Here is a 13,246-nt window from a genome sequence, read left to right as displayed (position 1 = left end):
GAGACGATGAGATACACTGGTCTGAGCTTGAGTCAGACTCCTCCGAGGACGTAGAGTACTTCCCTGCAGCAGCCCCAACTAGTCACGACCACGAGGCAGGGGGGTCTAGAGAGCCAGCTCCAGAGTCACCAGCACCTGCTACAGTCTCTGAGTCCCAGGTGTCTCAGCCGTCCGAGCTCACCGCACTTCTACAGCAGCTCGTGACTCAGCAGAGAGAGGACAGGCTTGCACAGGAGGAGGCCAGGAGAGCCCATGAGGCTCAGCTTGCTGCTATACAGAGAGAGGCCGCCCGAGAGCGGGCTGCGACCGAGGAGCGTTTTGTCGGGCTTATCGACAGAGTCTCACAGAGGATAGACGCTCAGTTTCAGCAGATGCAGCAGGGGATGATGGCGATGTTCGGGATGATCTCACAGCTTTACTCTCACACCGGACTCGCCCCGCAGCAGCCAGGACAGCCAGGCCTTCAAGGTGTTGGAGCACCTCAGCTTGCCGTTACACCAGCTCCAGCCCCTACTGCAGCTCCAGCTACCTCAGCGACACCGAAGACCACGTTCTCGATGTCCGCATTACTTGGGTCTGCCGGTCGTCCACTGTTCTCTCCACTGCCAGCGACTTCACTCTTCCAGGAGTCTCCTTCAGCAGTCCAGTCAGTCACCCTCCCCGTCGTACCACAGACACTACCTTCAGGGGGAGGAGGAGAGGGTTCCTTGCTTCAGCAGCCGTCACAGCCGGCAGCTTCAGCACTCACTACTTCAGATGTTGACACATCTTCTGCTGAGCCGGTTACTACTTCTACGGACCGTCTTCCAGGCAGTGCCAGCACGCGAGCCTCTACCACAGCTACACCCCTAGTCACTTCAGATCCAGCAGGCAGTTCTGACCAGCAGCTCCCGTCTGTCACCGAGGGTACACCGTCCGACGACGACGACGATGATGACCCGGACCGCTTCCTTGCAGTACCACGACAGCCGGACCAGTAGCTCGCCTTTTTGGTGCTTTGACGCCAAAGGGGGAGAGAGTCAGGGGGAGTCAGAGTTAGGGGGAGGGTAGAGCTAGAGAGAGCTCGTAGTTATCAGGACTTTGATTCTTTGTATCACATTTGGTGTTAATTCATGGATATGTACATTTGTCGTTTGAGTATGCCGTTCTTTGAGACATATCTATGGATTTCGTTTGAGCCGTTGAGCTCTTTGGTCCTGCTTTCAAGTTTGCTTGTGTTTATCCTGCTTTATCTTTCTCGCTCTCTCATTATTTATGTTTGTGTTGTTATCAATCACCAAAAAGGGGGAGATTGTAAGCATCTAGGCCCTCAAGGTATGTTTCGGTGATTAATGACAACCATTATTGTGACTAATGAGTTTGTGCAGCTTAATAGATCATTATCGCTCATTTGGTCTTATGTCAAAAGAGGCCCCTCAATTTCGGTCATTCTAAAAGGCGATCTCGGTTTTCAATTTATATATGTCAAAGCTAAGGATCTTTCTAGTCCTAAGTGTCACAATGTTGAGAAGGACACTTAGGTTAGTATAGGTTTTATAGTTTTGTAGTGATCGCACTATTAAGAGGGGTTAAGGCTTAGTAACTTGAGCATGGACATGGTCATTTGAAAATGGATGCACACTATGGTCACTCAGGTTTCTAGAAGTTCAAATAAGTGGTTCTCAAACTATATCTCAAGAATATTTGGATTTCATTCAAGACTCAAATCAGAAAAGACAAAATCAGAAAAAGTCTATACACCGGTTTAACCGACGCTCTCAATTTTCTATACATCGGTTAAACGAAGTCAGCAGAATCTGGACAAATTCAATACACCGGTTAAACCGACGTGTTTGAATTTAACGTCGGTGCATTAGTCCAGAGTTGGTTTTTCCAGGGCAATTCAAGTTCTATTCACCGGATTAACCGACGCTGTTTGAATCAAGACGTCGGTGCAATTGACCAGTGAGATGGTTTTTCAGTGGATTTCAAAAGTTGTACTCACCGGTCAAACCGACGATAGGTTTGAGTTAACGTCGGTGCAGTTGTCCAGAGACTTGGTTTTTCAGTTGATCAGTGGACAACTACACTCACCGGTTAAACCGATGATACGTCGGTCAATCTGCCCAAGTTGTAACGGCTAGTTTTCAGAAGAGGCAGTTTACATTCACCGGTTAAACCGACGATGACAAATGGAGGGACGTCGGATTAACCGGCGCTACGTAGTTTTCTGGCAGCTTTTCTCCAACGGCTCTATTTGTGTGAGCTGCCTATATATACCCCTCCAATGGGTCATTTCGCCCACTCTTGACACCAGGCAACATCCATACACTCATACTATAGTCAAGAGCCACATTGAGCTTCATCATTCACATACTTGTGTTTTCAATCAATCAAGAAGCAAGATTAAGGACTTGAGTAGAGAGAAGCTAGTGTGCATCCGTTCTTGGTGATCGGTTCTTGCTCAAGTGAAGGCCTTAGCTTGTTACTCTTGGTGATTGGCATCACCTAGGCGATCTTGGTGATCGGGGTGTTTCTCGCGGAGCTTGCCAAGGATTGTGGGAGCCCGGAGAAGAAGATTGTACGTGGCTTGAGCTCCACCACGCCGGGATGGTGAACGGAGACTCTTAGTGAGCGCCCAAGTCTCGGTGACATGGAAGGTGACAAGACTCTTAGTGAGTGTCACAACGTGGACTAGGGGTGTGTGCCAACACATCGACACCACGGGAAAAAATCCGGTCGTCTCTTGTCCACTCTCTTTATTCAAGCATTTTCTTTCATGCAATTTACTCATGTGCTTGACTTAGAGATCATAACTTAGCTCTACCTTCCTAGGCTTTACTTTGTTTTTATCTCTCTTAGCTTGTGTAGGTAGCTTAGTTATCCGGTTGGTGAATTGGTGCCCTACTAGTATTGCATAGGTTAAGGTTGCTTTACCTTGTTTTAGAAATTGAAAAAGGCCCAATTCACCCCCCCCCCCTCTTGGTCCATCGATCCTTACAAGCTCGCACGAGAAGTCTAGAACGGCGCCGCCATGAAGAAGGCCCCCTGTACCAAGTGGTTACCTACCTGGCCTATTTGGATCAGCTCTTTGATGAGCAAGCCAACATTCTGAGAGAGCAGACCCATCGAGCCGAGCACGCAGAGCTCGCGGTGAGACTGCAACAGATACGAGCAGCCCAAGCCGAGGCAAGAGCCGCAGCCGCGGTCAACAGCGAAGCGGTTGCTCAGTAGAGCCTCAGACAAGCCCGAGACCGGCGTATGCAAGAATGAACCAGAAGCGGAACGCCAGTCCCAGCAATTGGAGAAGACCATGTTTTACTCGGGACACGTGTCATAGGATGGGGACCACTCTTGAGAACCCCACAAGCCCTGCCCGAGGACCCTGAAAGGTCTACTACCGCCGTTGAAAGAGAAGCTGCTGCGCAACCCCAGGAAAACGGAAACCTAGAGGACGGCGAGCAAGGACTACTCGCACACTCCGCCCCAGAAGAAGGCTCGCCCCGCGAGTAGAATGTCCGATGCCATCCTAGTGTTGTACCCTCCCAGCCCCTTGGCTTAAGTTGTACCCTTAAGTGTGACCCTGTACCCGGATATGTAGTACGCGTTTTAGTCTTGTCCCCGTGTTGTACCCTCCCTTGCGGAAATAAAGTCGTTTGTGCTTGTTTGTGTGCTTCCGGGGGAAGGTAGATTCTGCCTTTTCAAAGATACGAATTAAACAACTTAAACATCACTTAATCCTAATCCCAATCTCACAAAGACTCTACCCAATCTACAGATGGCTTCCCGAAGCGGTACGAGGGCCTCCCGCAACCGGACCCCCGCAGCCACTGATGTGGGAGTACAGCCTAATGGGCAGAACCCTCCTCAGAAAGAACAGGAAGTGAGCCAGAATAGAGGGGAAAATCAAGAAGTGCCACTGCCACCACCACCACCCCTCAGGGACCTGGCACAGATAATACACAACCAGACTCTCATACTGGAAACACTGGCCAATGCTCTCGTAAACAAGCAGCCACGGTAGCAGACCATGAACGACAAGCTGACAGCTTTTCAAAGGACCAAGCCGCCCACCTTTGCCGGATCCAGCAACCCCTTGGATGCAGATGACTGGCTGCGTGTGATCCAAAGGAAACTCGAGCCGTTCGAATGCCAGGATCGAGACAAGGTTCTTTTGGCAGCCCACCAACTCACCGGGACTGCCTTAGCCTGGTGGGAGAATTATTGTGCTGCTGCCGAAGATGCCTCCACCATCACATGGAAGGAATTTGTGAAGGAGTTCTGCCGCTATCATATCCACTCGGCCACCGTGAAGCGCAAGGTGGATGAGTTCCGAGCACTGCAGGAAGGGAGCATGTCAGTGCAAGAGTACACCCATCAGTTCATGGAGCTGGCCCGATATGCACCAGAAGAAGTGAACGATGATGAAAAGAAGCAGGACATGTTCAAGAAGGGATTGAACCCAAAACTCCGGACCCTGCTTACCCCTCAGATCTACCCGGACTTCAACACCCTGATGAACAAGGCCATTCTTACAGAAAGGGCCAAAACTGAAGAAAGGAAGGATAACAAGCACAAGTTTCTGGAAAGCAAGGCCCGCCAGTAGGACCGCTTCCAGAAACCAAGGAATTCCAGCTATATGGCACCAAGATATCAGGCCCCAATACAGTATAGGACTCAGTCCCAGGTGACAGGGCCACATGCCCCTAACACACAGTTTAGGAGCCAGAACACCATGAAGGCCCCGCAGAGCAATGCCAGTCAAGTCACCACCAACAACAGCAATGCTAGGGTCTGTTTCAACTGCCGAGAAACAGGGCATTTCATTGCTAACTGCCCATATGCCAAGAACAAGCCTGCTACATCAGTCTTCTCCAATACAGTGAATGGACCAAGGCCAGTTCTGTCAGGTGCCAACCGAGTGCCCATCCGCAACAACAGCAACACCAACAACAACAGTCAGCAGATGAGACAGCCCCAACAGTCATTTGGACGAGCCCGCGTCAACCACATCAACACGCAGGAGGCTCAAGGAGCTCAGGGCATAGTGCTCGGTGAGTACCTAGTCAGCTCAGCTCTTGCAACAGTATTATTTGATTCTGGAGCATCACACTCGTTCATATCCTCGAGTTTTGTGGAAAAGCATAATATACCTACAGTACTACTAAAACACCCCTATTAACTCGGACACCTGGAGGTGACATCAAGTGTCAACTAGGTTGTCTACGGGTAAGGATCAATTTAAGTGGGGTAGAATTTCTAGCAGACCTAGTAGTACTTAAGTCTAAGGGAATAGACGTGATCCTTGGAATGGACTGGTTAAGCCGACACAATGGTCTCATAGGTTGTACTGACAAAGTGGTACACCTAACAAACCCAGAAGGAGTACGAGTAACCTGCCATACCCAGGAAAGTGGATCTAACCCAATGGTGTTTAGCATGGAAGCCAAGTCCTTGGAAGAAGTCCCGGTACTAAACGAATACCCGGATGTTTTCTCTGAAGAACTTCCTGGAATGCCACCAGATAGGGATATAGAGTTTGTCATCGACCTTGTCCCCTGGAACCGCCCCTATAGCCAAGAGACCCTACAGGATGGCAGCCTCTGAATTGGCGGAATTAAAGAAGCAGCTGGAAGAACTACAATGAATTGGCTTCATCAGACCAAGCTCGTCGCCTTGGGGAGCCCCAGTCCTATTTGTCAAAAAGAAGGATGGGAGTATGAGGTTGTGTGTAGATTACCAGACGTTAAATAAAGTTACCGTCAAGAATAAGTACCCCCTCCCCAGGATTGATGACCTTTTTGATCAGCTAAAAGGAGCCAAGTACTTCTCTAAGATTGATCTGAGGTCGGGATATTTTCAGCTCAAGGTTAGAGAAAGCGACATCCCAAAGACATCATTTGTCACCCGTTACGGACAGTTTGAGTTCACCGTAATGTCTTTTGGACTAACTAATACACCTGCTTATTTGATGAACCTCATGAACAAGGTGTTTATGGACGAGTTAGATAAGTTTGTCGTAGTCTTTATCGATGACATACTTATTTACTCCAAGAGTGTCCAGGAACATGAGCAACATCTTAGGGTAGTTTTGGAAAAGTTGAGAGCCAACAAACTCTATGCAAAATTCAGCAAGTGTGAATTTTGGCTAGAGAAAGTGGCTTTTCTCGGACATATTCTGACCGCAGAAGGAGTAGCAGTCGACCCTGAGAAAGTCGAAGCGGTTTCCAATTGGCAACAACCAACTAATGTTAGTGAAATCAGAAGCTTTCTCAGATTAGCTGGATATTATCAAAGATTCATTGAAGGATTTTCCAAGATAGCCCGGCCCATGACAGAGCTGCTCAAGAAGGATAAGAAATTCAACTGGACAGAGTCATGTGAAATAAGTTTTCAAGAATTGAAGAGAAGATTGACAACTGCCCCAGTGCTGACCCTACCGGATATTCATCGGGATTTTGTTATCTATTGTGATGTATCCCGACAAGGATTAGGGTGTGTCCTCATGCAAGATGGGAAAGTGGTTACATACGCTTCCCGCCAACTCAGGCCTCATGAGCAGAATTACCCAACACATGATCTGGAGTTTGCAGCCGTAGTGCATGCCCTTAAGATTTGGAGACATTATTTGATTGGAAATAAGTGTGAGATTTACACCGACTATAAGAGTTTGAAGTATATCTTCACCCAGCCGGATTTGAACTTAAGGCAAAGAAGATGGTTTGAATTGGTTAAGGATTATAATTTGGAAATCCATTACCACCGCGGCAAAGCGAACGTAGTGGCCGATGCCTTAAGCCGGAAAACCTATGGACCCAAGGATGATCATCTGCGAGAGGAAATGACACGATTGAATGTGCACATTGTCCCTCGAGCCTCCAGCCACGTGCTGAACATCCAATCCACACTAGAAGACAGAATCAGAAAGGCTCAAGGTTCGGATAAGGATTTAATGAAGATCCGCAAATATACTGGAGAAAACAAAGCACCGGATTTTCGAGTAGATGATAAGGGAACCTTGTGGTATAAGGATAGAATTTGTGTACCCAAAGAAGGGGGCTTCCGGCAAGTGATCATGGACGAGGCTCATAACTCAGCATATTCCATTCACCCAGGGTCCACTAAAATGTATCTGGATTTAAGACAAAAATACTGGTGGAATGGAATGAAGGCGGATATTGCACGATTTGTCGCCCACTGTGATAAGTGTCAGAGGATCAAGGCCGAACATCAGAAGCCAGCAGGATTGTTGCAACCCCTACCAATTCCGGTTTGGAAATGGGATGGGATAGGAATGGACTTTGTAGTGGGTTTTCCCATAACACAGAAAGGACACGACTCCATATGGGTAATAGTGGACCGACTCACTAAAGCGGCTCATTTCATACCCGTACGGACCAACTACGGTGGAGAAAACGTAGCCAAGTTGTATGTGGAGAACATAGTAAAGTTGCATGGAGTACCTAGCAGGATCGTTTCAGATAGAGGGACCCAATTCACCTCTAGGTTTTGAAAAAGTTTGCATAAAGCCATGGGCACCAACTTCGATTTTAGCTCCGCCTATCACCCACAAACGGATGGCCAAACGGAAAGAGTGAATCAGATTATGGAAGATATGCTGAGAGCATGTGTCCTTACCTATGGCAAGGATTGGGAGCAGAGTGTGGAATTTTCATACAACAACGGTTATCAAGCGAGTTTAGGCATGTCACCATTTGAAGCTCTTTATGGGAGAAAATGCAGAACTCCTTTGATGTGGTCAGAAGTTGGAGAACGTGCCCTAGTTGGACCCACACTCATAAAGGAAGCAGAAGAAAGAGTGACCGAGATTAGATAAAAGCTGAAGGCCGCCCAGTCTCGACAGAAGAGCTACGCAGACAAGAAGAGACGAGAAATAAGTTTCAACCCGGGAGAATTCGTCTACCTTAAGGTTTCACCTATTTGGGGAACTCGAAGATTTCAGATACAAGGAAAGTTGGCCCCTCGGTACATTGGACCGTACCGAGTTCTGAAGAAAGTCGGAGCTGTAGCGTACCGACTGGAGCTACCAGAAGGAATGTCGGATATACACACGGTGTTCCATGTGTCCCAGTTAAGGAGATGTTTGAGAGTACCAGAGAAAGAGCATGTGCCAGAAGAAGAGATAGATCTGCAGACAGACCTTCGGTACCAGGAAGTACATGTCAAGATCTTGGACACTGTTACTAGGAGAACAAGAAACTCCGAAGTACGGATTTGCAGAGTTCAGTGGAGCAGACACGGTGTAGAAGAAGCTACATGGGAGCGTGAAGATGCCTTGAAGAAAGAATTTCCCCACCTGTTTAGGAGCCAGCCGAATCTCGAGGACGAGATTCATTTTAAGTGGGGTAGGTTTGTGCCGTCCCGAAAAATTTACCAAATAAATCACACACTAAAAAATTAACTTTCAAAAACATTCCTTTCGTTGTTGAGCTCAATGCTTCCAAAAATCTTTCCCTGAACCGACACCCGAATCCGACCGATGTCCCGTCTCTCTTTTTTATCCTCGCTCCGCGTGCGTCCTCCGACCAGACGTCGCGGCGCGCGTGGCCGACAAGGCCGCAATGGCCGCCGCGAATATCGCCGGAGCACTCTCTCTCTCTCCCCCCCTTTCCGCTTTTTCTTTTTCTTTTTCTTTTCCTTTTCCTTTTCCCATTTTCCTTCTCTCTCTCTCTCCCCCTCTCCTTTCCTCCTCCCTCTCCTCTGCCGCGCGCCCGCTCGCACGCTCGGCCCGCCACCGGCCGCTCACCGCCTGCCCGCGCGCACGCCTCCCCTGGCCCACGCACTTGCCCAGCCCGGCCGCCTGCCCACGTGCACGTGCCTCCCCCTGGGCCGTGCACACGCGCGCGCGCCGCCGCCGCTGCCGCCCTCTGCTCGCGCCACGCGAGCCGCTCGCCGTGCTCCCGCCAAGCTGCGCACGCCGCGCCGACCCCGTTCCACGCCCGCGCGCGCACCCGGCCACCCCACGCGCTCCACGCGCGCACGTCCACACGCACCGCGTGGCCGCACCGCCCGTCGCGCCGCTCATCGCTGCCCTGCTCCGCTGCAGCGCCAGGGCACCCCCGCGCACGCGCTCACCGGCAGTGCTGCGGCCTCGCCGCTCGCGCCGCTCCGCTCGACGCCGGCCCGCTCCACGTGCCTGCGCGCCTGCCCGAGCCGTCGCATCAACTGGAACCGCCGCGAATCACGCCGCCGCCACGTCATGGCACCACACCGGCCCCACCGCCATTAAAACTGGCCGCGCCTCTCGCCGGGCGCCACCACCTGCCCCGCTCGCTCCACCACCTTACTAGGCCTATAAAGAGGGCCTCCGCGCAGCTCTGGGCCACCGCAACCATCTCCACCATCGCTCGCCCCTTCCCCAAGTCTGCAGCGCCGCCGCCACGGCCATAACCAGCCACCTCCGCCCGCCACTGTCGCCCGCCCTCCACAGACCACCTCCCCCCGAGGTGAGTAGGGGAATCGGACCCCCTCATCCCCCTCTCCCTTTTCCCCCTGATCCCAGCCGCCGCCGTGCCCTGGGCCGCCGGCGAGGGCCACCGCCGGCGCCCAGCGCCCCCTCCCCTGTTCTGCGTCGAGAGGAAAAGGATGGAGGGCTATTTTGCCCTTAAGCCCCTCCCCTTCTTCTATTTTGTTTAAGAACCCTTCCACCCTTTGGCCTTTTGCAAATTAAGCCCTATCCTTTATTATATTTACAAATAAACCCTCCATTGTATAAATTTATTTATAAATAAAACCCTACCCTTTTACAAAATAACCCAAACATTCCCTGGAATTCTAATCAGGTCCTTTCACTAATTAGAAACAGGTCCCTGACTTCTTGTTTAACCCCTAAACCTCTCTGTAACCTATCATTTCATGCGCCAAACTATCTCCGATCGACCTAAAACTTTACCACGCCTTTCATAACATAATTTTGGCCATGCCATTAGAAAACCGCCCAAAAATACTACTCCTATCTCCATATATTAATTGTTTCCGATTCGAGCTCAACGATAAAACTTTTAATTCTTCTTCCTGATTGTGTGCCCGTTTGTATGCGTCGTAGACCACGGTGTAAACGAAGGATTGCCCGCCGACGAGCAGTACTACGAGGACCAGTTTTGCGACCCTGATCCCGAAGGACAATACTTCGACCAGGACCTCCCGGAAGGTTTTGAAGACGGCAAGTTCAATTCCACCCTTTGATGCATGTTTTGTCCTAGTTTTTATAAACACAACCTGTTGGCCTATTTTATAAAATTGCATATGTTTTGCCTGCTGCTAAAAAATGGTTGGATAGCCACCCTTTGATTTGTTATAACCATTCCTTGACCACCTAGATTAATGTCTGAATGTGTTTGGACATTATTCGCTGCTAGAATGCTTAGGACCTTAAACACAATACAATTTGTTTTATAAAAGGAAAATGTATGAGTGTGTGGGAAGGGAAAAATATGAAATTTTCGAAAGATAAGTTTAGACTGGATGGATGGCACTTCTGTGTGATTTGCCGATTGGTGTGCTTGTAACTGTGTGGTAGAGCAAGGAAGGGAGATATCCATCTTGTCACAACTAAGGACCGAGTTGGTGTGTCATCTCACCTAACTCTATTACCATGCAAACCACTCGACCGTTGAATGGGCAACGGCTTAGCATAAACCCCACTAGTTAGTCTGATAGCCATCAGGAGAGCTGAGAGCAACGGGTGATCAAGGAGAAGGGATTAGCTCTGTGTGACTTATGCCCCGGTTACAACCTCTGTGATAGGTCAATGACCCCTTGGTGGATCCCGTGATGGCTAGTCAGGTATAGCTAAGGTGGGTAATGGCTTTGTTGGGATCTACACCGACACCACGGTGTTCGACCTGTGGTATCCCGCTTGTGGGTAAAGTTGCACACCTCTGCAGAGTTAAAACCTATTCGAATAGCCGTGCCCACAGTACTGGGCGAGTTACGGTGTGGTCACATAACTAGTGTTTATTTTGGGATGGGTTGGCGCGAGTTGTTTTGGGAATGTGTCCGGCAGTTGTGCCGTGTGCTACGACGGATGAGGAGTCCGGTAGCAGCTTAAAATTTGGGTCCTGTGTGGGACAACATTATGTGTTATTCGGTACAAAGAAGACTTGCTTTGAAAATCCTTTCTTTCAAATAAACCCTTGCATAAAAATCAGCTTTCTGCAAATTAAACCTTAGCCTTATCCTTGATTTATCCTGTGCATTATATTCTGTTTATACCCCTCCGTGGGTGTGGTTGGACTTGCTGAGTACATTTGTACCCACCCTATTTTTAATTTTTATAGAGGAAGATCCAGACTTCGTTCACGAAGACGTCGAGTAGAGGTTCCGTCCTGCACCCAACCTTGCCTGTGGATTAGGGTCACCCGCAGGGGGTTCCGCATGGCGCAAGACTCTGACAACCCCTCTTCGTAGTTAATATCGTCGTGTGGGTGTTAGTTGTTATCCTCGCGATAGTGGCGCTTCACTGCACACTTCTGCGTAGAGGTGTACGGTGATGTACCATCTGATGTAATAAAAATGTTATCAGCCTCCTGGGATTGATAATGTATCACTTTTAAGTCTTCTCTTATGAGGGAACGCTTCAGTAATGGTGATGATGATCTAGGTAATTTATTTTGACATAACTCATACAGTGTATCGCGTAGGACGTGCAATCATGGTCGCTAATATAATATTTTTGTATGTGCAGATTCTGCTAGAAATTTATGTGTGTCTGTACGTGATTACTACTGCTACAAGTTTCAGATGCGGCTAGGAATATTTAACCCAATATTGCATGGCAATCGTCTTTTTCAGTAGTTTGTTGTGGGCATATACGTCAAGATCGAGAGCTCTCGTTTAGATTACATCCATAATAACCAGGATCAGATAAGGGCTGATCTATACCAAGGTCTTGTTGACAGTCTTCATGCCGGCGAGGGTCGAGCAGATGCAGTTGGCAAGCATACTGTGCTGGGTACATCATTCATCGGAGGGCCTCGGGATATGAGGCGGCGGTATATGGATGTTATGGCATTGGTGCGAAAATATGGTAGACCTGATATATTTCTCATGATGACTTGCAATCCCAATTGGGATGAGATCAGGAGTTCACTTTACCCGGGCCAGACACCACAGGATCATCCAGATCTCATCGCCCGGGTCTTCAGGGCAAAACTTGAGGAGTTGAAGAAAAGTTTGCTCAAAGATCACATCCTTGGAGAGGTCCAGGCCTATGTATATGTCGTTGAGTTCCAGAAGAGGGGATTGCCGTGTGCCCATTGGTTGCTTATAATGCGCAACAAGTTCAAACTCACGTGCCCCGAGCAGTATGACCTTCTTATATCAGCTGAGCTACCAAATAAGAAGAAGTACATGGAGCTGTACAAGATGGTCACCAAGCATATGATGCATGGGTCGTGGTTCATGCAAAAACCACTACCCGCACCCTTTATGTGAGGCCACCTCGCAGGGCAAGAATTCTTATCCCATTTATAGGCAACGTGATGACGGGCATAAGGAAAAATCCGAGGCCATGAGCTAGACAATCAATGGGTCATCCCTTACAACCCTTACCTACTGCTGTTGTTCAACTGCCACATCAATGTTGAGGCATGTAGGAGCATTAAGTCTGTGAAATATTTGTTCAAATACATATACAAGGGGCATGACCGAGCATTCGTGGCCGTGAGAGAATCTGACAAGGAGGAGGAAAAGGGAAACAACGACGAGATCAAGCAATACAGAGACGCCAGGTGGGTTACACCTCCAGAGGCGCTATGGAGGATATACGGATTTGACTTGAGTAAGGTCCATCTGCCCGTAAAGCAGCTGCAACTTCATCTTCCTGACATGCACATGGTCTCATTCCATCAACGGCAGAAGCTCAAAGATGTGGTTAACCGTCCAGGGGTCGAACAGTCAATGCTGACGGCGTACTTCGAGGCAAATAGGTTACACGAGAAAGCTCGTGGAATCCTCTACCGTGACTTCCCAGAGCATTTTACATGGCAATCTAACAGAAAATTCTGGCAGTGGAGAAAATATAAAAATCGTGGCCAAGTTGGTAGAATTGCCTCGGCTCACCCGGCTGAAGGTGAACGCTACTATCTTCATGTTCTCTTAAACCATGTCACCGGTGCTACCTCATATCAGCATTTGAGGATGGTGGACGGTGTGTTGCAGTCAACATTTCGAGAGGTCACAGAAAAAAGGGGCTTGATCGAAGAGGACACCACACTTGATGATTGCCTTACAGAAGCCACAATGT

This window comes from Panicum virgatum, chromosome 1K, assembly GCF_016808335.1.
Source record: "Panicum virgatum strain AP13 chromosome 1K, P.virgatum_v5, whole genome shotgun sequence".
Lineage (NCBI taxonomy): Eukaryota > Viridiplantae > Streptophyta > Magnoliopsida > Poales > Poaceae > Panicum > Panicum virgatum.
This window is presented reverse-complemented; position numbering follows the sequence as displayed.